A 7,561-nucleotide genomic window follows, 5' to 3' on the forward strand; every position below is an offset into this window, starting at 1 on the left:
AAAAAATATATTTTTAAACGTTCGAGTATTAAACGCGTATAATTAGCATATCATATGGTTTTAATACTTTTTAAACCTAATGATAAAAAATAAAAAAAATAATTAAAAAAAAAACCCAAATATATCTATCGTGTCACTTTCCCTTTCTCCATTCTCTGTGCACTTCTAACATTGAACGAACTGTCGAACCCTAGCAGTTGTCCCCCCAATGTCCAATCATCCTCACCATCTCCGTTTAACAGCCACCGGCGATCATCAAATCCTCGACGGCGACGGCTTCTCTTCTCAATCGTGAAGGCCTCACGGTTCTCTTATTTTCTCAATCTTCAAAAACAAGAGAGATACACAACAGGTTTGTATTTTTCCCTTATTTGATCTCACTATTCCTATGACCCATCTTGCAAAGAAATTGTTCTTCCTAATTTCATTTATTTTTTTTCTTCTCTGTGAATCGATTTAACCTTTAAAAAAAGAGAGGGAGAAGATTGGCAGATTCACGGTCCTATCTAGAGTTTGTTGTTCTTCCTACTTTGATATTCACATATTTGAATCATGTTAATGTATGCATGTGATTCATGCTGAAATTGATAGTGACCATTGTTGCTGCTATTTCATGAATTTTGATTAAAGCTTTTGTATGACTTTAATGATGAGCAGATGTGGTTAGACTAAAATCCTCCTTCTCTTCGATCTCTCTCTCTTTTATTCCTAGGGCAATGAATGGTGTCTCGGATGCCCTAGTCAGGAAGGCGCTGTCAATTGGGTGCATGACAGATTGGCCAAATTCCATTCAGTGGCTTTAGGAGCTATGTGTGACTGAAGCCACTGGCTATACTCACCCCTCTCATCAATAAATTCTCCGTTTACCAAAAAAAAAAAATGATGAGCAGATGGGTAGAGTGAAGTATGTACTAAAACCAATCTGTTGGGTTCATGAAACTATTATCGCAGAACCCATTTGGTAAATTAAACTCTGCCAAACTGTTACAGAGTAAGATGAAGAAAGGATTCTGATTAAAGACCCCACTAAAGATCATGGAGCATCTTCTCCATTGGAAGTTTAATGGGAAGAAGCCAGGGAAGGGTGGTGGTCAAGTCCTTTATTAGTGACAGCAAACTAGGACAGATGGGGAAGAGAGACATACTAGAAAACTTGATGTGACTAACCCCTATCAAATTATTTTGTTTATTAGGTGGTAAATGTATGTTACATAATGAATATATGCCCCTTTTTTTAAAAGTATTATTACCGTCTAGGCCGTATTAAACACGTATTAATGCGTATCGTATTATTGCCATATGCGTTTTATTAAGCCGGATATTTGAAAAGTATTATTGCCGTCTAGTCCGTTTAATTGCCGTACGTATCAATTCCCGTTCTATTGTCGTTCCCGAACTTACTAACTAAGGTCATGCCTAGCCACATTGGATGGGGGCCACTCCAATGAAAGATGGAAATTTCGCCCCGAGATGCCTACACACGCGCTCATTGGCTGTTGCGCATGCGTGATCCTTCCCCACAAAGAATGCTCTCCCATTTTTCTAATAGTTACCCTCTTTCCTATGGGTCGGGGAGGAAAACTTCCAAAAGGAAAGAATCTCCTCCTTTCATATAAGTGTCTTTTATTTGGTAAATGCTTTAAATGCAATAGAGATTGTCAATTGAAATTGAACAAGTAAACTAAAATAGAGAACCCATAAAAAGGAAAAATCAGATTTCTTATTAAAAATTTTCCTTTTATTATTAAATTTCGAATTATCAACATTATTGTAGAGGCCACCTAATTAGTAATTCTCTTTGTATGACAACTAATTGCTAGACAAATTCTTTATTTAGAAGGTGAAAAAAAGAAAAATTAGAAATACTATTAAGGACCTAGTTTTCCTTCACCTTGGGTGAAAGAAGAATCCCCTCACCATAGACTTCTAAACCCTAACACTTTATATTTTAAAAATGGGTAAATTACACATCACCCCCTGATTTTCAAATGAAATTCAAATCACCCTTTGATTTTTGAAAATACTCATCCGTCCCCCCTCTACAGTAATGGTGTTAGTTTGCTGTTAGTTATTGGTGTGAAAGTACTATTTTACCCGTATACTAAAACATTAGAATTAAATTTTCAATACTATCATTCCTTCATCTTCAAGGGTAGTTTAGGGATTTAAATTTATTTAACTGGCTGACACCATCATTTAACAGCATAAAACTAACGTTAGGGACTAATTTGTTATATTGGGGTCTAATACAGAGGTGATTTGAGTATTTTCAAAAACCAGGGGTGATTTGAGTTTCATTTGAAAATTAGGGGGTGACATGTAATTTATCCTTTAAGAATTAATCTAAGGAAAATAAAACCAACTATTTGAGCATCTACATCAATTCACACCCAAGGACTGACCTCGGTTCCATCCTATCATGTATGACCTTGATCTATCATGACATGGTGTGTAGCAGTTGCTAACTTTCTTGTACATCACTAACCTTAATTTAAACATCAATCTCTCTCTCTCTTTATTTTACTAATTGTTGTGGTGATTCCCTTAGTTTTCCCATATATAAGTCATAAGGGTCACAAGTGTTTAATGAGCATAAAAAGGAAGACATTGGCAATGTTTAGTCAATAGAGGAAGTTTTCATACACGGCCGTGTAAGTATGCACGATCATGTCCCTTCTCATAAAGAATTAAAAAAATCATAAACTCCCACCCATTAATTAATGCCTTGAAACTTTCACCTTCTCACATATACGGTTTACACACCGTAAGCCATGTATGAAAACTTTCCCCTTAGTCATTTAATTCTTTTCTTTTTTGGGTCTTTTCCCGACATGGTAAAAAATTATTTGATTGTTGTAATTTTGGACTTTTGCTAGTAAGGAATCTTGCACATAATTAAATGCTGAAACAAGATTCCTATTGTGTTTAATGAGCACAAAATGGAAGACATAGATAGTGTTTGGTCATTTAATTCTTTTCTTTTTTTGGTCTTTTCTGGACATGGTAAATATTATTTGATGGTTGTTGTTTTGGACTTTTGCTAGTAAGGCATCTTGGACAGAGTTGAATGGTGAAACAAGTTTCGTAATGTGAACCCAATCAAAATTGTTGGTTTTGAGTGAAAGGACGGATACATACGCAACCTAGGTTATCGAAGATAAGGGAAAAAGAAGACTACCTAAACATACGAAAGATAAAATGATCGCCTATGCCCGTGAAATGAAAAATTTTATTCCTATTAAATTGTGCATGGTTTCATTGGTTTTGTGTTAGTGCAAGAGCCACGCACCTGACAGCGATCCCCCTTCCCTAAGATAAAAGCTAATTATATTTTCAGATATTTGGGGAAAGATGGAAGAAGAGATAAGATTGTTGATGAAAAAAGAATATTTCCAATCTGTGTATCCATTTGTAATGTTGATTGCAAAGTTTAAGCTTTTCCCTTCACCAACCCAACTGAAGAGAACCTCTTAATCTAGGGCATGACTCTCCGATTGATCTAAGAAAGATATTTCAGACCTTTGTAAATGGAGGGTGGGAGTTAATAATGATATTTACTATTTCGATCGTCCAATTATAACGTTACGTCACCTTGGCCAAAGAGATTCTCTCTTCCCTTGGGTCCAAAAACTTTCTCCAATAAACTTTTTTGTTGAATAAATAAATATATTAAATCGAAAAAATAATATACAAAGCTGCCACCAAGAGGCACTAGAGCGCACAAACAAATAAAAAAACAAAAGAAACAAAACATCAACCCAATGACTGTTGGGTAATCAAACAATTGATCAGTGGAACGGTACGAACAAGGGAAACTGTCATAAAAAAAATCCGATCTTTTACCAACAACTGCCTAACTCAGTTGGTGAGCCGTAGTGCGCTTCATGTCCATGCTCACCAGGAGGTCTCGAGTTTGAGTCTCCTGGCTGGTACCTTATCCCCTCCCCGATTCAATCCCCCCCCCTCTATACAAAATATATATAAAGCTCCCTATTCCCAACAAAAAAAAAAACCCGATATCGTAAGAAAACCATGGGCAAAATTATCCGATCTAAATCGATCCATGCAATTCCATATATAGCAGTATCGTATCAATTTCCGAGATAACTAATAGCCTAATACCCGATCCGTTACTGTGCACTCCATGAGTACAGTTTCGTTAGGAAGAGACTTGTTCTTTTAAAGGGCAAGGGAGCTTTTTATTGTGATTCAACAGAGCTTAGGATCGAGGTATAATATTCTCTCATGGGTAGGGTCATGTGTCTTTTGTTATGGAAGGGCCCTCAATATTAGGAATATATTCTTTTTTCTCCCCAAAATATAGAAAGCCCATGACCCATATGGCCATATTGTTGGTAGTTGTTCTAGAAATTTAGTCCTTGAATGTACATATAATTAGATTAATCTAATAAAATTGTTTCCTATTCTACCGAAATATTGGGTCATGTGGCCCAAGACCAATAACCTAGTGTTTGGTTACCCTTTTTTAGGTACATTTGTTTTCAACTTTTTATAAATCCCACCTTAAAATGGGTCTCAGCCATTGTTATTATTATTATTTTTTTTTGTTAAAGATTTAGGGTGGCATGATCAAGACCATATATTTGTTAACCATATATGTCCATGCAATCTTAGAGATGGGTTCCATCATTCATGAAGTGGGGGAGAGACTGTACAAGGGAGAAAATGAAAGAAAATGATTCATGATTGTCATTGAATTGTTGTCATAGTCATGTATACTAAGTATTTCAATTTTCTTATTGATATCTCTTAAGGTGTTAAATAATTTACAATTGTTTTTTTTTCCTTCTCTCTTGGTATACCATACCTCTTCTTATAATGAGGGTAAAATCCCGTTATTTCATCTGTGTATTCAAAACACGTGCGAGATAATGACAGCTCTTGAAAATAACATAATAGTGGTAAGAGAGAGGTTCTTTAAGCAAGCAGCATAGAGGAGCGTACCAATGAGGTGTGGTGAAATAGCGTCATACAATGGAGGGCAGCGAAGTCATTTTATATGAGAGAGAGAGAACCATTTACCTAATGATCAATACACTTTCAAATTATTTTGAAAAAAAATTCTTTTACCCCAGAACTTAAAGAATTTTTAGGAATAAAATAAAGGACTGCCAATAAATATTGGTGTGTCCATTTGATAAAGTCTCACACCTATCTCATTAATCAAATTTTAATTCAAAATGAGCATGTTATATGAGTCAAAACTTCATATAGAGTTGTAAAAATTGTAAAAATAAGGAAAAAATATTTTTGCGAACTATTACATATTTTAGATTACAAAAAATTAATAATTTTGAATAATTTTTAGGTTCCATTTGCATAATCATATTAAACCAAAAATCATCTATGATATGTATGTGAGAATTCTTAAAGTCATAGACCCGTCCCATCAATGGAAGCTTGCCACATAGTAAGAAGTAATGGCCTTGTGAAATTGAATATAAAATTATGGTTAAATGTTCAAATAGTCATATGGAAAAGTTGTAGTAACTTTTACCATCCTTTATGTACTTAGGATGTGATTGTTTCATTGTAGAGTTGTTGAAAATTAATATCAAATTATGTCAAATGAATCTTATGGAGGTGAGCTTGCGCTACGGCATAGAAAGAACATCAATTGTGCATAGTTATACAAGAATTAGAAAAATTAGAAAAGAGGAAAACATTTTATAGAAATTCACTACAAATAGTGATGATATATACCTTGATCATTAATTTTACTTTTGACACTCATGGAGGACTCCAACCCCTCGTTGAATTATGTTCAAATTTGTTTCCGGATCATATACAACAAAACTGTTAAAAGGAAAAAGAACTTTGTCCGGGAGTGTTGCCTATGCCAGTACTCCCATGAGTCTATCTCTCTCCTCCCCAAATGAAAATATAGCTTTGCCCCCTTGTTTTGTGGAGAAGAGAGATAGACACATGGGAGTGCTGGTGTAGGCCACACTCCCGGACATAAAACTACTTTTCAATGTTAAATTATAAAAAAGAGGAAAGAACGCCATCTGATCTTGTACTGTGGCATGTACCTGCGCCCATACATACACACCCACAAATTTTTAAACCCAAATCTAAGAATATGGAGAAATCTCGATCAGAAAAACTGAAGGAGATGGAGCCCATGTGGTAAATCCTCACTATGCTTTCATGAAATAAAATCTAAAAATCTACTTTTGTTGAAGTTTGATCAAGTATATTTCTGGTTGCGGAAAAAGGGGAGAAAAGAATAGTGTGAGATATTTTGGGGTTTGGTTGGGAAATGAACAGTAGTTAGTGAAACCATTAGGTGGTCCTTTGAAACAGACAAATTGTGACTCCACAGTGCACAGAAGAGCATTGATACAATTGTGGGGTTGCTAAAGGACGACATCACTGTAGCCTGTGGGGAATGGGGAGGAGGACACCATCAATCTCTCTCTCTCTCCACCTCTCACGGCTCCTGAGAGTACAGTGTAAGGCTATGGCTTAGGTATAGGGAGTCAATCAATCGGTTTGGTTCGGTTTTAGTCGGATTGAATTGGTTTCAATCTGTTATTGGGCTAACCCCTAATCAAACTGTTACGGGCCATTTGTTCGACAGGGAGGAGGGTTATGAATGTTGTGGGATAGGGTCCCACAGTGTAGTGGGTTGGGGAAACAGAGGTGGGACTTTCACTTTTTCCATGGACAGTCACCAAAGTCCCACCAACAGACAAAACATTTAATGTTGTTCCCTTCGCTTTTATAAGTTTACCATCTCAGATTAACCAAACAAGGTTGGATTTTGAAGTGTCACATCTGCATTTTCTCTTCCCCCTTTTAAAGAAGTCTTCGATTTCAATCCAATTTGATCCAATTTCTTATCAATTTATAATTGGGCTTAGTCCGGTCCATTTTCAGGTTTACAGATATGCATAAGGAAATTAATGGGAAAGTTCTGTTTTGTTTCTATCGGTTTATTATAGTCTGGTCTCAGAATTTTATCGAGTTCGGTCCAATTTTCAATCTCGATCAATGCATTCGGTTGAGTTTCGGTTCAACTGGTTCCATATGAACTTTGACACCCTTAGGCTAAGGGAAATGGCCACTTGTTTCTTTGGGAGATGGCAGGAGACTAGAAATTTTATCGTATGCGGTTCCCTAGTGCCTCTCACAAGAGGAGGGTGGATCCCACCCGGGCAGAGTGTTCGGTCAGGTGCCCCAGGTGGGTCCCACCCCCCTCTTGTGAGAGGCACTAGGAAACCGCACCGATCAGAAACCGTAGACGATACCGATTCTCAGAGACTATTACTTCCAATCTCACAATTTCTTCTAAAAAGTGAAAGTGAAAGTGCAAGTGAAAGGCCTTCTCTCCAAGTTAGGTCCACTAAAAGAGTAGAGTAGAGAGAATAACGTAGGTTGAAAAGGACCAAGGACTTCGCTTGTCTTCGTGTTAAGCCAAACCTGAAGAAAGGATCATCCATGATGAACCAGGCCAGTATAGATGGGCTCTCAGTCACATGGCAATATCACTAACAAGGGAACAAAGACAAACTTTGTTTGGATAAACGTACACCAA

The sequence above is a fragment of the Telopea speciosissima genome, chromosome 6 (genome assembly GCF_018873765.1).
Source record: "Telopea speciosissima isolate NSW1024214 ecotype Mountain lineage chromosome 6, Tspe_v1, whole genome shotgun sequence".
Lineage (NCBI taxonomy): Eukaryota > Viridiplantae > Streptophyta > Magnoliopsida > Proteales > Proteaceae > Telopea > Telopea speciosissima.